This window comes from Haematobia irritans, chromosome 2, assembly GCF_050003625.1.
Source record: "Haematobia irritans isolate KBUSLIRL chromosome 2, ASM5000362v1, whole genome shotgun sequence".
Classification (NCBI taxonomy): Eukaryota; Metazoa; Arthropoda; class Insecta; order Diptera; family Muscidae; genus Haematobia; species Haematobia irritans.
In genome coordinates this window covers 71,876,380-71,899,720 of record NC_134398.1, presented here as the reverse complement: position 1 = coordinate 71,899,720, position 23,341 = coordinate 71,876,380, and the positions used below count along the sequence as shown (strand labels likewise).

The following is a 23,341-nucleotide window of genomic DNA, read 5'->3' as shown; positions in this document are numbered from 1 at the left end:
GAAAAGTAATTATGAAAAATAGTAATTTTAGCAGCTAAACTCGATCTTAATACCCACGTTAACTTCTTAAAATTCAATTCACAAAAGTTGTATAAAACATCTTCGGAAGTTTTTTTTTTTTTTTTTTTTTTTTTTTTTTTTTTTTTTTTTTAGTAGAGCGTTTAATTTTCGATTTTGTGGTGGAAGGTGGTGTGTTAGAATTTATAATATATTTTTGGTGCTTTTTGGCCTTGGGGAGTTGGCAACACTGATTCTGGCATGAATTTTGAAAAAAAATGAGGGAAGTCAACCCATGTTCTTAAATACAAGCAATGGCATTCTGTTTTAAACGCATCTGTTGAAGGGGCATTTTTAATATTTGATACAATTAAAAACAAATTAAGAAATGGTATTGTAACATTAAATTATTGGTCTCATAATTTCACGCCTACAATTTGGCGAATAATGTATATATTTACTGAACTTTAATTTTTTTTTATTTTATTATTATACCCATAGAAAAATTACTTTCCTCAGGAACGAAATTTTAGACAAATAAACCCGAATTTGTGAAAAGCGGTATAATGATGTTATCTACTGATTTTTATTTACTTCAAAAGAAATTTTGTTCTTCAGAAAAAAAATCTTTCAGTATATATATTTGTGTTAAATTTAATTTGTAAAGTGTATAACTGCACGATTTTTTTAGCGAAATTTGGGACACCTTTTTGACTTATTAACATTCTTAAATTTTTTGGGGGTTTTTGAAAAAAGTCTAGACCAATTTAGGGGCTTTTTTCTTAAGATTTGGGGGGAAGAATCAAAACTCAACTGGCAACACTGTGCTGATTATTAGTGCTAAATAGTGTTGTAAATTTTGATTACTTTTGACTACTCGTTACTTTTGAATTGAGTACTCGTTACTTTTATAAAAAAAAATTAAAAAAGACACTTTAATAACATCTTCCTCTTTTTTAAATTTAAAAACAGTATAGAAAAGCAAATTCTATTATCCAGTTTTATTCTAGTGTTATAAAATGTGGTGTTGTAGATATATGGGTCTCGTTAGAAAAAGATTTTCACCAATCATTCAAATTTTTAGAGCCAATTTCGTATTCACTATTTGGTATTTTTTCGTCAGGGTATATCTAAATGGCATTGTGTATTACTGATGCTTGCTATTTGCAAACTTTTTAAATCCACCATTGACAGTGGATGAAAATATTTAGCGATCATTTTTATCGTGAAATTTTCCAAGGGTTTTTGAATAAGCTTGAGTACCTTCTCTGAAAACAATTGGATTGAACCAGCTGAAGTCAACGACATTATTATTCATACTATTCGCATGAGACGTGATCCATGTGATGCTTTAAATTATAGCTCCCACCTACACCCAATGCAATTTTTTTCAAATGCAAACGTTGTTAAGAAATCAGATAAATTTTTCAGTTTCTTCAAAGGTGAAGCCATATATCCTTTTCGTGTTATTTTAACTGATAAAACTATTTTCGAAAACTTCAATTAATATTTTCCAAGAAGTCAAGAATTTTACTTCCAAACCGCCAACTTACCGTCAGAAGAAAAAAACTGGCATTGAAGATATTGAGTACTCTTTTACTAGTAACGAGTACTCAAAAAATTAGTCAGTAACGAGTACTTGTAATCAAATACTCGTTACTTTCCCAACACTAGTGCTAAATCTAAAGAGTTTTTTTGTTAGTCAAGCAATCACCTATGTGCAGTGCTGCCGCTAGTGAAAAATTGAGTGAAGTAGATTTTGGGAAAAAAGTGGAATTGAACGTACGACGTAAATACGCCAATATGTTGTCGCCGTCAATTTATTTTGTTTATTTTTTATTATTATTTTAATTTTAACATCAATAAAATTATTAATTATTTAATAAAGAGTTTTTATTGTAAACTCTTTTTTAGTTAAAATGTTCTCTTTTTTTAAAGCGAAAGTTCTCTTTTGAAAATTATCCATATGGAAACCCTATATATAGCTCCCATATAAACTGATCCCCCGATTTGGCTTGCGGAGCCTCTAAGAGAACCAAATTTCATCCGATCCGGCTGAAATTTGGTACATGGTGTAAGTAGGGTTGCCAGATGATGGTTGCCGCAATCCGGGACATTGCGCCGTACATTCCGGGATTTGTCGGGACAAGCAAAAACAGTCATATTTTTCGATATTAGTTCGCCATATTTTATTACTTGGTAAATTTGCATAAACGCCATGGCATAGTCGTAATTGTCAGCAAGCTTTGAAATTCCTAAATATATTGGAGCCTCTGAAACTTTATCCCAAGATGGCTGCGACGATTTTATATAAAACGTAAATAATTTTGGGAATATTTTTTTTTTTAACGGAAACCTAAACTCATATTTACTGGCATATTACTTTCGGGTTTGGTAAACAAACTTAAGCTCTGAGGTGACAATCGCTGCTTCTTTTGTAGTGGCTTTCGACTGGACTGGGAATTTGGATATCGCCATGGACATGGTTTTAGGTATATTTCGTATCCGAATTGGGGATTGTTATAGTGTCACTAAAGGGTCTATGGTAATTATAGGATAAAATCGAACTTTGAAATGATGGCAGGGAGCACAAACTTGACTTATAATTTGTTAAAATGCATTTTGCAGAAAAACGTGAATTGGATATTTGCGTATATTTTTTTTACATTTACTACTCAAGTGACAGCTGATGATTCGCAAGACAGTGATTTGATTTTTTTCTCAAAGTGGTGAGATTAAATGAAATGGTCAAAATCGGAAAAACAAATGTACATTTAAAATGTATGAAAATCCAAAACCAAAAATATTTTTGAAAGCGATTTAATTTTAAATCGTTTTCATTTTTAAGAAATGTAAAAAAAAATAAAACATATGCCTTGAGTAATTGAAATTCCGGGATATTTGGTAAATTTTGTGAAAGATCCGGGACACTTCCTAGAGACGAAATTCCGGGACAATCCAGGCGAATCCCGGCCATCTGGCAAGCCTAGGTGTAAGTATATGGTCTCTAAAACCTATGCAAAAATTGGTCCACATCGGTTAATAATTCAATGATTAAAACCGCTATGTTCATCGTAATTAAAGGAATAGGAAAAACAATTTGGTAATATGGGGAAAAATTTAAAATTTTAATACATCAATAACAACTACTTGTGCCAAGTTTCAAGTCGATAGCTTGTTTCGTTCGGAAGTAAGCGTGATTTCAACAGACGGACGGCAGGGATGGAAAATGCAGTACTATAGTACTTCTTTCAATACTTTTTCACCCTGGTCAGTACCGCAGTACCCCTGCGAATGATTTAGTACCTTTTGTGTAGAAATTTTTGAACCGATATCAGCTTTTTGGTACAATAGTTTTGACAACATATTTTAATATTTTGAGAAAGTCTTTAACGAACTTATTTGCTAATAGTCTTTTACAAATTTGGCAAAACAGAGAAGTTCATGTTGGAAGAAAATCTCGATTTTGTAAAAGACATAGTCAAAAACACGATTTTATTGTATTTCATGAATGTTTAGTCGAAAAAAGCATGTGTTTCTATATTATGCTTCTATAGAAAATTTTGTTAAATTTTTGTTTCTATAGAAAATTTTGTCAAAATTTTATTTCTATGGAAAACTTTGTCAAAATTTTATTTTCATAGAAAATTTTGCCAAAAATTTATTTCTATAGAAAATTTTGTCAAAATTTTATTTCTGTAGTAAATTTTGTCAAAATCTTGTTTCTACAGAACATATTATCAAGATTTTATTTCTATAGGAAATGTTGGCAACATTTGATTTCTATAGAACATTTAATCAAAATTTTATTTCTGTAGAAAATTTTGTCAAAATCTTATTTCTATAGAACATATTATCAAAATTTTATTTCTATAGAAAATGTTGCCAACATTTTTGTTTGTCAAAATTTTATTTCTACAGAAAAATTTTGTAAAAATTTTGTTTCTATAGAAAATTTTGTAAAAATTTTATTTCTATAAAAAATTTTGTCAAAATTTTATTTTTATAGAAAATTTTGTCAAAATTTTACTTCTGTAGAAAATTTTGTCAAAATCCTTTTTCTATAGAACATATTATTAAAATTTTATTTCTATAGACAATGTTGTCAACATTTTATTTCTATAGAACATTTTATCAACATTTTATTTCTATAGAAGATTTTGCCAACATTTTTTTTTGTCAAAATTTTATTTCTATAGAAACTTTTGTCAAAATCTTATTTCTATAGAACATATTATCAAAATTTTATTTTCATAGAAAATGTTGTCAACATTTTATTTCTATAGAAAATTTTGTCAAAAATTTATTTTTATTTATCTACAGAAATTTTATGAAGTAAATTGTGGCAATTACAATACTACGGTAGTCTTTGTAAGCGGATATAAAACTAAAAAAATTAAACTGAGGAGTTGACAAACAAAATTTTATTTGCTTTAAAATTCATTCTAAAAAAGCTGTTGACAGAAATCTTCCAATGGAATTTTTGTTGAAATTTTGTGAAAAGTACTTTTTCGGTTAAAAAATACCTTTTTTGTACTTTCTTAAAAATTGTATTTTCCATCCCGCCGTCAATGCAACAGAGAAATTTGTGACAAATGAGAATCAATGCTTCTTCTTCCTTTTCATTGTTTCGCTTTTTTTTTGGTTGTGAAAAAAACGTGGTATCGCAATAATTGAAAAGTGAGTTTTATAAGTGAATTAAAAAATGAACAAAAGAAATTACAAAAGACTTGTGAAAAAGCAATTAATATTGTACAAGGATAGAGCAAATGCTGAAGAGGAGAGCAGTTTCAGTGATTTTGTGCTGCAAGAAGAAAACTGTGAAACTTTTTAAGATAGCTGATTTGCTCACTCCAACTCTGAATTTGAGGGAAAAACTGAAGCAATGGTACATCGAAACATCGCCTTCCAGAAAGTGTTTGGATAAGCTGCTCAGTATATTGCAGGAGGAAGGCCTAGACGTTCCGCCTTGAAGAAATAGTGCCCATGAAAAAGACTGAATTTTTCTTTAATTTAATTAAATATACATAATAAATATGATTTTAATTTCTAATTTAACGCCTTTTTATTTGGTAAAAAAATGTTGACAAAATGGTGACAATGGACTACTGATTCAGTGGTTCCAATGTCTCCATATGGTTCCAAAAGTACCACCTAGTCAATAGTTCTTGTGTCAGTAGTTCATTCTCAATGACAAGTACATGTTAAATGTCAATAGAATTTTACATTGTCTGGGGTATATTTGGTCAGTAGTACTGGCGACACAGTCAATAGTAAGTCAGTACTGTTTCACAAATTGCGCTCAAATGATGAATCGAACTGAACGATATATGAATCGCAGTATAAAGTGCTAACTTCGCATTTGCTTTTCGATTATCATTTGTTGGCTTTATCCATCTCTTTAACAAAGGATCTGCTTCCCATGCTTTTCTGTATTTTTGGGAATAGTCCATCTATATAATATATACCTATTTTAATATATTTCTAGTATTTTTTAATAATAATTTATATTTACCTTAAGAAAAATACCAAATACGAATAAAGAAGGGGATAAATTTGCAACTGACAACGGCATAAGTCAAAATAAACCACAAAACAAAAAATGCACCAACTTGAGTTCATCAAAACACCATCATCTTGATTTACACTAGAGGTTGGCACGTGACATGAAATTGTCGTGACTCACGAAAATTTTCGTGACAAACAAAACATATGTCGTGCGTAAGGGTTAGTCAGGAAAATAATTTCTTCGTGAGTGTGCATGAGTACCGAATTTCGGAAAAATACGCTCACGAAAATAATCCCGTACATGAACATAAAACTCTTACGAGTTGAATTCATTTACAATTTTAGTGACATCTATGATGTTAAGAATCAACGAGGTAGGTGGTTACATTAGTGTATAATTCCATAGTCAGAATATATAATAGACCCTTATAAACTATCATATAGTGATTCACCTTCAAAGTAATAAGTCCCGCTATAATACCCTAGCAAAAAATTTGGAAGTTCTTCCAAAGACACAACTTTAAAAGCACTTCCAGAAGATCTACTCCCAATGACGCTCTTTATTTTAACTAACATACACAGGAAGTTATTCTCATTCAATTTAAAAAAAAAATGTTTTTTTTTCATATTTTTAATGGGTAATTTAAACTTTTTTTGTTTCAAATTTGTTAAAAACGGTATAAGAATTCATAAAAAGGTACACGGACGAAAAAGACTGTTTTTCATATGTTTGGGTGTAAAAATTATATGTTTGGAACTCAAATTTGTAAACACAATATTTTCAAGTGCAAGCTTATGATGTTCATAAACTAGCATAACATGTTTGGGACATATATGTTAATATGTTAGAACATATTATGTTTGGGACATAAAATGTTTGTAAATATAATATGCTTGGATGCAAACACATATTAATTTAGAAATAGACTATAAACATAATATATGTGTTTAGAAAGAGAGACATAGAATGTGTGCTGGAAGTAAAATCATGAAAGTAACAAATTGGCGCCTTAAAAATATATATACACAAAGAAAATTCAATTAAATATTGGAAAAATACTGTGTGTAAATATAAACAAGTATAAACTTCCAAATTTGGAGTAAACATATATATGTTGTGATATAAGACCGCCAAAAATTGTATATGCTTAAGTAAAAAGATTAAAATGAGTATTCGGAGAGAAAATTCATTCGGAACCATGAGAAAAGACATTAAAAAAAGAGCATGAGTTTTGTTTATCATTTTCGCATTACGGGCACTTTTTTTTGTTTCGTCAAAACAAATCGGAACGTAGGACGAGTAAGTCAAAATATTCAAACAAAGGTAATTAAAGGGATCTTCATAAAAACTAACGAAAGGGCACTATACACTGAAAAATAGCATGCCCAGTTCCAAAGATTGTGTCTCTATTTTAACAATTTTGGTATTGATTCCGAGCCAATGAAGCCGAGAATTCAAGTAAGGATACTTTTAAGACACAATTCTCTTTTAAAAGTGGGTTTTGTGTATTTGATTCTATGAAGCAAATTTTATTTTTTCGCTTTTTCAGCTTTTTTCATATGCTATAAAAAGTCCGTTGAAAACAAGACGTCCATTAGAAATTATGCTATTTTTCAAGTAAAAAACGTCTTTAAAATAACGTTTTGAAAAACATGTCCAGATGCAAGAATGCAACATGTTATGATACCCATTTTCAAGTCACTTAACCCTCTAATGCCCCAATTTTTTTGCCAGCTGATGAAATATTCAATGTTAACGATACAAAATCAAGAAAACGAAACAAGAAAAATTTATACGGCAAAATTCAGTATATGCTGCAAAGCCCCTAGATCAGTTTTAACTAAGTTTTCTTTTTATTTTACCCATTTTTGTTGTCTTAAGGTGTGTTTTACGAAAAGTTTCCTTATGTAAAGAAGCCCGCCTAAAGGCGGGATTGGGCATTAGAGGGTTAATTATAAGGACAACACGACATCATTAAAAAGTTTATCGACTTTTGAACATGGAAAAAACTTTATATTAGAGAAATGCGTCGTCTAAGCTAAGCAAATTTTGTATTCTTATTTTAAGGACATGAAATCTTTGGCCTCACGACAATATTTTTTCAGTGTACTCTTTTTAGAGTTGTGACAGTAAAATGAAAACATTGGGAAACAGTGAAAAATTAAACAGTAAGATCTATAAAAACAAAGATTATTTCCTCTTTATTAATGAGTAATCCAAGAGGAGTGGACGGATTCTTCGAAAATAAAAGAAAATAAAAAAGGCATTGAGTTCGAGCTTTGCCGCTAAAATTATTTCTCATTTTAACGGCAAATCTCGAACCGGTAAACCCAGAATAACATTATAACTTTTTTAGGCAAATTGTATTATAACTTGGTGGGGCATGATCCCAAGCAACAATTGAATAAGTTTATTTTCTTTAGAATAAATTATTAAAGAAAGCAAATAATTGTTCACACCTAAATAAATGTATGTCTTGGTTGTAAAATTATTGTTTAGAATTTAAATATAATGTGCTTTTGAATGGTTATCGTTAACTTTAGGATTCGATGGAAAAATATTTATATATATATACTCGACTTCACATTCTTCCTTTGTAAGATTTTTTGAATTTCTTCGAAAATTTCCTTTATTTAATTTCCCTTGTTTGTTACAAAATTTTTATTTTTGCAATAAAAAATAATATATGATTTGAACTCAGTCCATTTCGTTTATATCAAGCACTGTTGTTTTCTGAGTTTAAGTCTTTTATAAGACACACTTTACAGTTTCGTAGTAAAAATTTAATATAGTAGTATGTAATGTTGAACACCTTTTCGGGATATTCCGAACGTATCTGGAATATACGTAAAAAAATATATGTAAAAAAAAAAATAAAAAAATTATGTCGGTCGAAGCATGCAAGGCGGACGTACCAACCACTGATCCACGCCGCCAACAAATGTATGTTTAACAAAGTTATGTTGTTAAACAATGTTATGTTTGCATCGGCTCGTGGGCGCCGCAAGCTATGCTATATAAATATGACTTACAACGATAATTATCTCTTGATTACCATAACAGCTACGTAGCCCAGTGGTTAGTGTGCTGGCTTACAAACTGTGTGGTCCGCTGTTCGAATTCCCGTCCGGCGAAAGGTAAAATTTAACCCTTCTGCAATGTTTCGAAATATACCACACATATTATGTTTTGGGTCAATTTGACCCACCCATACAATCTCAACGTAATTTAAAAAAAAATGGATGTTTATTTAGTTCACATTACTTTTATTGTTGACGTTGTGTTTTTAAATCAAAATATGTACATAAATACAAAAATTCATTACATAAGTATCAGAAATTATAATATATAGCAGTCTTTTATTGACAATTTTTGCAAACTATATTGCTGTGTTCTTTGCAAACAAAGTGATTGCAGGTGTTGCACACAGTTGAATATTTGTTTGCGTTTTTTGTTTGTTGGCAAAAGAAACAACGTTGCCTCTTTCGTGAAGTTCCAGGGCTTTCAATATTACACTGAGATGAGGTTGCTTCTGAAGACTGATGTGGCTGTTGGATACTTTTGACAACGTTTTTAGCCGATGCGCCGTACGGTAGTTTCTCCCTTCGCAAAATTTGGGGCTTGATCATCTGGTTTGCAAGATCTTCCAGAAAAAGCCTGCGCTTTACAAGCTTGTTGGAATTCCAGGAAGGATTTATTTCTGTCCATATGACATAAGCGTTGTATGCTGGAACATCTATGATATTTGAAAATAATGCAACCGGCCAACGTTTAGTTTGACGTTTGCACGTATAGTTAGCTACAAGTTGGTCAAGTGCATCTACTCCAGCCTTATTTTTATTGTAAAGAAGTATTATTTCGGGCTTTTTCTTATCTTCATCACTTACAGCAGCAGAATGATGAAGAGAGCTCAGCGCAATTACGAACTTATACTTCTTGGGTACATAGGACACAATAGTTAACGCATTTGTGAATAAAAATTCGCTATGAAATACATCCTTCTTTTTCATGTCAATGATTTTAGCTGGCAAAAAAAGTATTATTTTTTCTGACTGTACCTACTAAAGTTATATTTCGACGAAGTAATTGCAAGGCCAGGTTATGCCTTGTAAAGAAATTATCACACGTAATGGTATGTCCTCTGGGAAGTGACTCTGACAGAGATAAGACAACACGTTCTTTGCCGACCCAAATAAACTTCCATGTTCCACGCATATTTGCTCGTCGAATCACATAGGGTCCATATGGATCATGCATAATATTCATTTTGCTATTTTACCTCATTAAATTCGCACACAAACTCTTGGTGGGTCAAAATGACCCAAAACATAATAAGTGTTACAAAAACATAAATATCGGGTCACCGCTGAAACGAAAAAATTTTTTGTATTGTTTCTATACAAAAACGTTGCTTTTAAATAACGTTATGAATAGAAAAGGCACCAGCTCATTCCATTAGTCCTAAGCAGAATTATTAAGAGATTTCTTTTGAAATTGGGTCATATTGACCCAAACATAGCAGAAGGGTTAAAAAAATTAAAAAATTTAATAATTTCTTCTACAATGTTTGTATTACAGAAAAAGGTGCTATGAACTAAAAAACTCGTGGAAGTGAGAAAAATGTGAGGGAATATATAATTAGGCAGAAAAAAAATTTGAGCACAATCTTCTATGGGAGAAAATTCTTCTAAGCATATAATATTTTTGGGTTCAAAATGTTTCCAAACATATTATATAATCACATAATAACATATAGTTTTTTGGAGACAACATTATTGAATTTGGATGGAAAAATACATAATGTTTGGTAGTCTAACTACCCAAAAAAATTATATTGTTTAGACCAATATACTTTCAAACATATTATATATTGGAAGAAATCAAATATATAAATGTTTGGGCAATACCCAAAAATGTATATGTTTGAAGCAAAATGTGTTTGGGAGTATATGTTACAGAAGCGATTTTTTTGAGGGTGTACAAATTATTTAAATATTGTCGAAGAAAATGCTAAATCCAATCTGGAAAAATTGTGAATTTTTGAAAATATTTGAGGTCAAACGTTTCAGGCAAGCGTTAGAAACCATTAAAAATTATAAAAATTATTTATTTCACAAAATTTCACAGAATTTTTTAATTTACATCCAAAACATTGAATTAGGATCACACCTAAAGAAGTGATGCAAATTCAGTGCACCGGCTGTTGAAATGATGGACTTCAGTCCTATGACAAGCCCATGTTAAATGCATCGCGCCAATTTTGCACCACTTCCGGATCCAAAAAGAACATTTTCGTTACTGATTTGGCGACGCTTTTTTTTGCTGGGACGTTACAAGTCACCAAAGTTCTTATAGTTGTCAGTTTTTATTTAATAGGTAAGTAATTTTAATTAATGTAATTTAATTCAATTCTAATTAATTTGTTTATTTATTCATGTTATTTTCAGATACAAGGTACTTTCCATTGTAGCTGATTTGGAAACGATGGCCGTCGTAGTCGCGATTAAATTAATTTTTTGTATTATTTATTTATTATATGTTCTTTTTTATTTTGTATTATATGTTCTTGTTTGTTAAAATTAAACTACATAATTACGTTTTAAAAAACAAACTCAGTGAAAATAAAAACGTCCAAACAATATTTGTATTTCGGAAATTGTAGGCTAATTTGAAATTACTGCACGGATATGTATAAACATTATATATATAAACGGATGGGTATAAACATTATATGTTTGGAACTCAAATTTTTAAACACAATATTTTTGAGTGCAAACATATAATGTTAATAAACTAGCATAATAGGTTTGGGACATATATGTTAATATGTTAGAACATATTATGTTTGGGACATAAAATGTTTGTAAATATAATATGCTTGGATTCAAACATATATTAATTTGGAAATAGCCCATAAACATATATGTGTTTACAAAGAGAGACAAAGTGTATGCTGGAAGTAAAATAATGAAAGTAACCAATTGGCGCATTACAAATATATATACACAAAGAAAATTTCATTAAATATAGGAAAAATAATACGTGTGAATATAAGCAAGTATAAATTTACATATTATGAGTAAACATATATATGATGTGATATAAGACTTCGCCAAAAATTGTATATGCTTAAGTAAAATATTAAAATGAGTATTCGGGGAGAAAATTCATTCGGAACCAAGATAAAATATATTTGAAAAAAGAGCATGAGTTTTGTTTATCATTTACGGGCACAATTTTTTTGTTTCGTCAAAACAAATCGGAACGTAGGACGAGTATGTCAAAATATTCAAACGAAGGTAATTAAAGGGATCTTCATAAAAACTAACGAAAGGGAGCCACCGTGGTGCAATGGTTAGCATGCCCGCCTTGCATACACAAGGTCGTGGGTTCGATTCCTGCTACGACCGAACACCAAAAAATTTTTCGGCGGTGGATTATCCCACCTCAGTAATGCTGGTGACATTTCTGAGGGTTTCAAAACTACTCTAAGTGGTTTCACTGGAATGTGGAACGCCGTTCGGACTCGGCTATAAAAAGGAGGTCCCTTGTCATTGAGCTTAACATGGAATCGGGCAGCACTTAGTGATAAGAGAGAAGTTCACCACTGTGGTATCACAATGGACTGAATAGTCTAAGTGAGCCTGATACATCGGGCTACCACATAACCTAACCTAACCTAACCTAACCTAACGAAAGGGCACTATACACTAAACAAAAAGCTTGTCCGGTTCCAAAGATTGTGCCTCCACTTTAACAATTTTGGTATTGATTCCGAACCAAATAAGCGGAGAATACAAGTAAGGATGCTCTTAAGACACAATTCTCTTTTAAATGGGGTTTTGTGTACTTGACTCTACGAAGCACATTTCAATTTTTCGCTTTTTCAGCTTTTTTTCATATGTTATAAAATGTCCGTTAAAAACAAGACTTCCAGTAGATATTATGCTATGTTTCAAGTAAAAAATGTCTTTAAAATAAAGTATTGAAAAACATATCCTATTTTTTAATGATTTTTGCCTTGTAGTCAAGATGCAAAAATGCAACAAATTTAAAGACAGTTTCATTAATTTTAAAGAATTTTTCTGAATTAGTAAAGTCAAGTTGACCTTAGTCCAAAAATTTATTCTTTCATGTTATGATACCCATTTTTAAGTCAAATCACTTAATTATAACGACAACACGACTTCATTGAAAGTATCGACCTTTGAACATGGAAAAAAATTTATATTAGAGAAATGCGTCTTCTAAGCTAAGCAAAAGTTGTATTCTTATTACTCTTTGGCCTCACGACAATATTTTTTCAGTGCACTCTTTTTAGAGTTGTGAAAGTAAAATGAAAACAGGGCGAAACAGTGAAAAATTAAACAGTAAGATCTATAAAAACAAAGATTAGTACCTCTTTATTAATGAGTAGTCTAAGAGGAGTTGACCGATTTTTTCGAAAATAAAAGCGGGCATTGAGTTCGAGTTTTGCCGCTAAAATTTTTTCTCATTTTAGCGGCAAAACCAGAATAACATTACAACTTTTTCCGGTAAATTGTATTATAACATGGTGGGGAAAGATCCAAAGCAACAATTGAATAAGTTTATTTTCTTTAAAAGAAATTATTAAAGAAAGGTAAAAGGGTAAACATGGCCATTGTAACGCGATAATACCAATTTATACCGGCCTTAAGAATTAATTAAAGTACAAAATTATTCGTTAATAAAAATTCATATTTATTTGTATTTCTAAATTAGCAAACAATTGTTCACACCAAAATAAATGTATGTGCTGTTGTAAAATTACTGTTTAGAATTTAAATATAATGTGCTTTTGAATGATTGTCGTTAACCTTAGGATTCGATGGAAAAATATTTTTATATACTCGAATTCACGTTCTTCTTTTCTAAGGGTTTTTGAATTTCTTCGAAAATTGTAAACTTGTATACAAAAACCTTTTTTGTTACACAATTTTTTTTTTTGATTTGAACTCAGTCCATTTCTTTATATCAAGCATTTTTCTTTTCTGACTTTAAGTCTTTTATAAAACACACTTTACAATTTCGTAGTAAAAATTTAATATAATATTATGTAATGCTGAACACCTTTTCGGGAACTTCCGAACGAATCTGGAATATATGTTAAAAAATATATTAAAAAAAAATGGGAAGCAGGGACCGAACCCAGGACCCCTGTCACGCAAGGCGGACGACCAACCACTGCTCCACGCTGCCAACAAATATATGTTTAACAATGTTATGTTGTTAAACAATGTTATGTTTGCATCGGCTCGTGGGCGCCGCAAGCTATGCTATATAAATATGACTTACAACGATAATAATCTCTTGACGACCATAACAGCTACGTAGCCCAGTGGTTAGTGTGCTGGCTTACAAACTGTGTGGTCCGCTGTTCGAATTCCCGTCCGGCAAAAGGTAAAATTTAACCCTTCTGCAATGTTTCGAAATATACCACACATATTATGTTTTGGGTCAATTTGACCCACCCATACAATCTCAACGTAATTTATAACCAAAAACAATAGAAAAGGAAGATTGGAAAATGAGCGACGTCATACCAAAAGTTGCATTTACGGTGTTCGATACATACACGTTCGTTCATTTTTAATTTGCAATATTTTTTGTTAAAAACTCACAAGTGATGTTAAATTTTGTGTAAATAATAATGAGAAACTTTTGACCGATTGTTCTACGTCATTCCCTGATATAAATTTCTTTTTATTCTTAGTTTAATTTGTGGAACAAAAAATCATGAACGACACGTTTGCATCGAACGCCGTCAATGGTTTGATACCCTCTGCTGCCATTTTCCCATCTTCATCTTCCATTGTTTTTGCTTATAACGATAATTATCTCTTGATGACCATAACAGCTACGTAGTCCAGTGGTTAGTGTGCTGGCTTACAAACTGTGTGGTCCGCTGTTCGAATCCCCGTCCGGCAAAAGGTAAAATTGAAAAAAAAAATTATAAAATTTAATAATTTCTTCTACAATGTTTGTATTACAGAAAAAGGTGCTAAGATCTAAAAAAAACTCATGGAAGTGAATGATACAATTAGGCAGAAAAAAAATTTTGAGCACAATATTCTTTGGGAGAAAATTCTTCTCAGCATATAATATTTTTGGTCCAAAATGCCTCCAAACATATTATATGTTCACATAATAACATATAGTTTTTTGGAAGACAACATTATTGAATTTGGATGGAAAAATACAAAATGTTTGGAACTTAGACTACCCAAACATATTATATTGTTTAGACCAATATGCTTTCAAACATATATATTGGGAGAGATCAAACGTATAAATGTTTGGGCAATACCCAAAAATGTATATGCTTGAAGCAAAATATGTTTGGGAGTATATGTTACAGAAGCGATTTTTTTTGAAGGTGTGGTTGGTGACGTAGGAAGATGGGAAATTGGCATGCGTCACACCAAATGTTGCATTGACGGTGTTATTTCCATACATGTTTGTAATTTTTTATTTGTTTTACGTTTTTATTTTTTAAATTAAAAAGTAAATTTTCTTAATGAAACAATGTTAAATTTTTGGCAACAACAAAAAAATTATATTTTCCGTTTTATCGAAATTTATTTCATGCACTTAATTTCTTTTTATTTGCATTTTAATGCTATGTCAACACTTGTCGTATACGCGTTTGGTTCGATAAACGAAAAGTATGGACCTAACACCGTAAGTGGTTTGATGTGCTCAGTAGCCAATTTCCCATCTTCCTACGTTATTGTCTTTGGTTGGTGCTTGCATATGTAATTATTAAATGCACTAATAATAATGTCCTAATTATAAGCAACAAGTAATGCAGAAAATAGTCTATTGGTTATTTTTGGCGACATGTCCTCGTAAAACTCTCCGCTAAAACAGATGAACCGTAATGCGGAGTGTAAGTAGGAGTGTTTATAAATGAGCTATATAGTTAGGTATTCACTGCTTCCCAGAACAAGCGGGATATTATACACGTGCACACCTCCAATATACACATATACAATCACAGAAAAAATATGTGTTTCTCTCGCACCAACAAAAATTGTTTGAAGTTTAATCTCCTTCTATTGTTTCTTTACCATCTCTCTCTGTACCAGGGATGGAAAATAACATTTTTAAGAAAGTACAAAAAAGGTATTTTTTGAACGAAAAAGTACTTTTCAATAAATTTCGGTTTTTATTAGGGCTGTGACCCGGTATTTTTTATTTTGAATCCCGGGATTTTTCGGGATCCCGAAAAAATAGTTTCAATTTGTTAAAATTAATAAATTGGAGTCTTCATTCAGTGTAAACGGCCCTTAGGTTAGGTTAGGTGGCAGGTGATGTATCAGGCTCACTTAGACTATTCAGTCCATTGAAATGCCACATTGGTGAACTTCTCTCTTATCACTGAGTGCTGCCCTTAAATTTCATACCCGACAAATTGAGTTAATGAACATTTATGGTACACCTTGCGTAAGAATTTATTATACATTAAGGTGAGTACTAAGTTCGAGTTTAGCCGCTAAAATGAAAACTAAAACAGTAAAAAAAGGCATAAAGTTATACATCATTGTTGCAAATTTTATTATAACGAAGCCAATATTCACAATGTTTCTATTCCTTAAAATGGATTATTAAAGAAAAGTAATCGTGAAAAAAATGAATTTTAGCGGCTAAACTCTAACTTAATACCCACCTTTAAGATGAGTATTATGTTCGTATTTTCCCCAAAACACTAAATTAAATGTATAAAAATCTGTATGAAGTCAACTATATTTTTATAAAGTGTTGTGAAATAATGAATGGAAGAATGAAAGAATTAAGGAATTGATTGTGAACCATTTTATATTTATAATTCAATTAATTTAAAAAAGTAACCGCGAAAACAAGCTTGTTTTAAACTTGAAAAGTGAACGTAGTACTCAGCTTTAGGTATACTAAACAGCACAATTTCATCAAAAATCGAAGTAAACGATAAGTTCTTTTGAATAATGAGTTCATGTGAAATGGAATTCGTGCCACATAAAAAAACAATGTTAAAGGTTCGTCGAAAATATGGATGCCTTGATATTTTGACTTAAATCGAAGTACAAAAGGATTATCACAAGTATGCGAAAATACGCCTAATCTAACCTAATCCTTAAAATGTTTTGCTGTTTCTTTGTTAATAAAATTGAATTAAACTAAATTGGTATAATGTACAACAATGTTTTGGTGCTGTAGATTGTTATTACTTAAAATATATAAGAAATCCCGAAAATTTCGGGATCCCGAATAAAATCTCGGGATGCAATATGTTGAAATCCCGAATCCCGGGACAGGCCTAGTTTTTATTCAACAAAAACATCTTATTTGAATATTTGGATTTTTCCATACTTTCTTATTTCAGTATGCCAACGAAAATTCCATTGGAACATTATTGTCAAGAACTCCATTCCAGGAGCTGCATTCCAATATTAAGTGTTAATGTTGTTGTGTTGTTCGCAAGTTTTAATATAAAAAATAAAATCAAATTTTTGTTACATTTAAACACGATTGAGGCTGGTTGCAGACTGATGTTATTCAACAACAAGAATTACAAAGTAGGTGTCTTACATGCTATAGTTCATAATAGATGAGATCAGTTAAGAGAATATTACATATGGTAATTAATCATATACACATTCTAATACATAACATTCCTCCTAACTTAAATTAAATGTTATATGTAAAATGCTCTAACATATTCAATTATTTCAATTCAATTATTTTCCTGCTCATAGTTCGCTTAACCACTCCACCTATCTTCGACTCGCCAAAATCCTGTTTTTCTTCTCCACCTAAATTCGACTCTCCCAAATCCTGATTTTCTTCTAAACTCTTCTCCTGTTGTTCGTTTTTACCCCTACATAGTTCGGATCTGTGGCTGTCCTCCTGTGCTTCATTTCTTTGCCTATTTACCTTCAACTGGAAGTCCTCTGCTCTCATTCTTTTATCCATTAACGTCTTTCTCAAATTAGCCTTAAACGTCTGTACTGCTCTCTCTTTGATCCCCCGTTCGATTGGGGGTGGTATGGTGGTGTCCTCAGAGCTAATATATTACTTTTAGTACAGAAATCTAAGAACTCACATGAGTTAAAAGGTGGACCATTGTCACTAACGATCTGCTTTGGCAATCCAAAAATAGTAAACATAGAACGACATTTCTCAATAACTGCACGTGCCGTCGTAGCTGACATTACAACTGCCTCAATCCACTTTGAGTAACTATCATAAATTATCAATATCTGACTTCCATGCAAAGAACAAAAATCCACATGGATTCTCTCAAACGGGTATTCACAAGGCGGCCAAGAACTCAACTGTGAATAATTACGCTCTGCTTCGCTCAATGTGCTGGAAGCAAATAAGACGGGCCTCTGCACCCCATCCACCATGTGGGACAAAACGCCGCCAACACCGTATGGACTAGCATCAGTCGAAATTATTATAGGTTTATGTGTGTCATAATGAGTCAATAACTCTATATCATTCAATAATTGTTTACTCCTCTGAAAGCATATGCGGTGCATCTCTGTCCATTGCCATCTAACATTTTTACCCATCAAATTATATAAACATTGTAAATTCCCTGATAAATTGGGAATGCATTTATTATAGTAATTGACCATACCTAAATAAGATTGTAGTTGCGACTTTAAAATCCTCCACTTTCGCACTACTGGGTCTAATACCCGCAGAGTCGATAGAATAGCCTAAATAAATAGCTTACTCTTTCCTAATGTTGATTCGGCATATATATCTTATTGCTAGAACTTGTTCTTTTGGAAATTCTGGTTGGCTCTAAGGATATATCAGGTTTGGTTGCAAACTTCTCTATATCTTTCCAAATAGATTTGAAGTTACTTCGATTTTCTTTAAAAATATTGAGTGTAGCATTAATTGTATCATTTGCTTGTCCGAGCGTAGCACTTTCTGTTAGAAAAAATGTGCTCAACACATGAATGGATTGGTGGGCGAAGTGAAATATAAACAAATTCACTATAAAATCAGATTTTGATATTATACTTAATAAACCAAGAGCCTCTACTGCATTTTTATCGTTGTTTTCATTAACTTCACCTTCCAATGCAATTTTAATGGCAGTGTAATTACTAATTAGTGACTTGCAATTTTGGTATCTGGTGCTCCATCTTGTATTGCTTAAACTGGCGATAGTCGAATTTGTTATTTGCAGGGATTGGCAAATAGCCTTTAAGGCACTATTGTTTCCAGGCTTAGAAAAGTGAATGTAGAGCGATTCCACTGTATTAAAAAAAGCGACGAAGTGGGTATATTACGGCAAGAATCGACAATTACAAGATTTAATCTATGCGCCAAGCAGTGAATAAATACATCATGTGGGTTTGTTTCCTTAATTTTTGCCTGTAAACCACCTTTAAAGCCTGACATTACACTTGCGCCGTCATATGACTGTCCAATTATTGGAAATCTTATCAATTTTTTATTTTCCAAAAATTTTAAAATAAGATTCTTTAGTGCATTAGCATCTCTCTCGGTAGAACAATCAATAAATCCAAGAAATCGCTCTTCAACATCTAAATTTTTCGCGAATCTTATCACAATCGACAACTGCTGCTCTTTATAGCACCGTGCTTCATCTACCATTAATGAATAAAAACCAAATTTTCCCACAGCATCTACAATTATGTCGTTAATAATGTCAGCACATGTTTCAATAATTTCATTTTGTATAGTTGGACTGCAATAATTGATGTTATTTTTGAAGTAATATTTAAACTTTTCGTCATATTTAGCAAAATGTTCTGCAAATTCCAAAAAGTTTCCTCTGTTTCTGGAGTTTTCGTCTTCTCTGTGTCCACGAAGTGGTAGTCCTTGGCGGGCTAACAACAGAACTATATCAATAACTTTTCTTAAATATTCACGACGATCTTGATTCTGTGACAAATCTTATGCATTTTATATGCCTGGAAACACTGAGAGTGGTAAAAGTCTTCACCCAAGACGAATGACTCCGCTGAGCCAACAATATGAGTCATATCGGCTTTTATCCTAGTCGCCAATGTTAGGTTAGGTGGCAGCCGATGTATCAGGCTCACTTAGACTATTCAGTCCATTGTGGTACCACATTGGTGAACTTCTCTCTTATCACTGAGTGCTGCCCGATTCCATGTTAAGCTCAATGACAAGGGACCTCCTTTTTATAGCCGAGTCCGAACGGCGTTCCACATTGCAGTTAAACCACTTAGAGAAGCTTTGAAACCCTCAGAAATGTCACCAGCATTACTGAGGTGGGATAATCCACCGCTGAAAAACTTTTTGGTGTTCGGTCGAAGCAGGATTCGAACCCACGACTTAGTGTATGCAAAGCGGGCAAGCTAACCATTGCACCACGGTGGCTCCCAGTTACAATGTTACATTTAAACACGATTGAGGCTGGTTGCAGACTAATTTTATTCAACAACAAGAATTACAATGTAGGTGTCTTACATGCTATAGTTCATAATAGTTGAGATCAGTATAAGAGAATATTACATATGGTAATTAATCATATACATATTCTAACACATAACAATTTTGTTTATCAACTCCCCAATTTTAAATTATTTTTTTTAGTTCTAAATCCGCTTACAAAGATTACCTATCGATAACTTCGTAATAAAGGATCACATGCATTTCCGGCACAAAATATTTTTAAAATTCAAAAATAAAACAATCGTGTGTTTGACTCTGACTTTTACAAAATCAAGATTTTCTTCTCGCAGGAACTGTGACAAACATTTGTAAGGATGCAGGTTTAATATATTGCAAAAGAAGTTTGTTAAAGGCTTTCTCAAAATATTAAGTTGGTGCTTTTCTGAAAAGGCACTAAAAAGGCAATTTGGCACCAAATTTACATCACTGGATAGGCTATTAAATAATCCCATGTATCATTACACGTACTTCGTACAGCAACATTCTTGAATGCACATCATAGGTGATAAATGAATAAGTAGATTTTATCCAAATTGTGTTCATCTTGAACTTGACTCCATATATGGTAGAGTCTATGTAAGATAAAAAAGGCAGATTAAATACTTACACACAGAGAAGAGGTTGGTTGGAAATCGGTTGAAGTAATGAAAATTCTACATTTATAATTAAATATCAATTACCCCAATCTATGTACTATATTTGCAATCATACTTTGGTCTTTAATATAATGCTTCTACTATTTCAATGGATTTACGTTTATGTTAGACGACAGACAGTTGTAGGAACTGAATATCTCTACTTTGAAAACTTATGCTTGAATTCGGATGACACGACCTGCCGTAATTAAATGTCGTAACTGTCACTTAGTTATCACCACTTACGGATGGTTTTCACAACCGAATGTCATTTGAATTATTTTACAAATGTCATTTCTATTAAAATATTAATTTCATATCTAAAGATTTTTTCGGACTTCAAATTAAAACGACAGAATTTTCAGCTACAGTAATTTTTTAATTATCTAAATATGCACGAAATTATCTGGAGAATTCGGTATGTAACAGATAGGATGAGAAATACACTTCCTCAATGGTCAGTGAGTCAAATATGCAGGGAAACCAGGTTATATTATATGTCAGAATAACATCACAAATTGAAAGAGCAGCTATGTAAAATGTATCTCCATGATTCTACAAAAACAACCTTAAAAGTTGGACACACCAGGTAGATCCAGATTACATTATGTGCTCCAAACCGGATTGGGATACAACCCAATTTCTTATACTATATGTTTAATTTTTAAATTCCTTTGCATGATAAAACGGATGCGTTGATACATTCAACAGGTATTTATCCCTAGCATCGCCCAGTCCATGATTTGACCGTTGAATTAAAATCGGTTTCTTTTAATTTATCATCATCATTTATTTGGATCATTTGATATCAAATACATTGTATTTAGATTTATATGCACCATTATACATTTTTTTAAATAAAATAAAATATTATATTTATTTGGGAAGGATTTGGTTTTTAATTTGGTCATGAGTATTATTAAGGTTGGGCAGCACAACCGAATAAAGAAGGTAGCCACAACCGATGTCGTTGGCAGACCCAACCAATACCATATGATGTATTAGTTGTGTCGACCGAATCAGCCGGGTGACACAACTGGCAGCTAATAGTTGCTACAACTGCCAATAGGAGGTTGGCAATAAATTCGATTGTCACAACCAATCTGTATTCTCTGTGTAGGTACATACACATACATATTTGTGGACATGTCATGTTGATTCTTACTATAATCTTAACGTAGAAAGGTCGGTTCAAATGGTTCAGAAGTAAATCTGAAATACATTTATCAGAGTATAGAAACTTTTGTATAAATATGTATATGAACGTTAATAAGTAGTCCAAACTACCTCAAAACATTTTTCCGACTTCGCCAGATATCGCGAAAGTTTATATTTCTTCGTCATGGATTTCTGTTATAAACATCTCTGGTCAGTATTTTAATAAATTAAAAGAAACCGATTTCGATTCACTGGTCAAATCATGGACTGGACGATGCTAGGGATAAATACCTGTTGAAATGTAGCAACGCATTCATTTTATCATGCAAAGGAATTTAAAAATTAAACATATAGTATTAGAAATTGGGGTGTATCCCAATCCGGTTTGGAGCATATAATGTAATCTGGACCTACCTGGGTGTCCAACTTTTAAGGTTGTTTTTGTAGAATCATGGAGGTACATTTTACACAGCTGCTGTTTCAATTTGTGATGTTATTCTGACATATAATATAACCTGGCTTCCCTGCATACTTGACTCACTGACCATTGAGGAAGTGTATTTATCATCCTATCTGTTTCATACCGAATTCTTCAGATAATTTGGTGCATGCTTAGATGATTAAAGAATTACCACAGCTGAAAATTCTGCCGTTTTAATTTGAAGTCAAAAATAAGTCTGCTTTAGATATGAAATTAATATTTTAATAGAAATGACATTTGTAAAATAATTCAAATGACATTCGGTTGTGAAAACCGTCCGTAAGTGGTGATAACTAAGTGACAGTTACGACAATTAATTACGGCAGGTCGTGTCATCCGAATTCAAGCATAATTTTTCAAAGTAGAGATATTCAGTTCCTACAACTGTCTGTCGTCTATCACAAACGTGAATCCATTGAAATAGTAGAAACATTATAGTAAAGACCAACGTATGATTGCAAATATAGTACATAGATTGGGGTAATTGATATTTAATTATAAATGTAGAATTTTCATTACTTCAACCGATTTCCAACCAACCTCTTCTCTGTGTGTATATAACGAACTTCAGTTTATATAGAGGTTTATATGGTGGAATAATTATGCATGAATTTTGCATGGTTGTTATAGAGAATAAAGTCAATGGCCATGTATTAAATTTCAACCGGATCGGATGAAATTTGAAATATGGGAGTCGGACTATACTTAAAAGTGGCCAATTTCCAAAACCATCCGACCTACATGAATAACAACTACTTGTGCCAAGTTTCAAGTTGAGTTACATGAGAAGTTTAGTTACATAAGAAGATTCACTTTGGTGGTGACAAATGGTTCAATTTGGGATGAATAATTCTCGTATGTAATTTCCATAAGAACTTTTTTATATGAGACCCAAAATGAATCATCTCCTCCTCCAAATCTATGGAAATTCGAGATGAAACATACTCATAATGAAAAAATTGTGATACTCTCATACTTTAATTAAATTTTAATTTGAAGACCTCCTACCCAATTCTAACTTTATACAAAAAAAAAATTTCTCCCTCCCCAATGAAATGTTAAACCAAAGAATTGGTAAAGTTGTCTCTTTAA

The 23,341-nt window shown here is 31.9% G+C and overlaps 1 protein-coding gene across 2 annotated transcripts in view; it reads right to left on the bottom strand.

The window, feature by feature from the left end:
* LOC142225493 (uncharacterized) overlaps positions 1-23,341 on the bottom strand; it is a 131,169-nt gene that overhangs the window by 26,035 nt on the left and 81,793 nt on the right. The gene's annotated exons all lie outside the window — the stretch shown is intronic.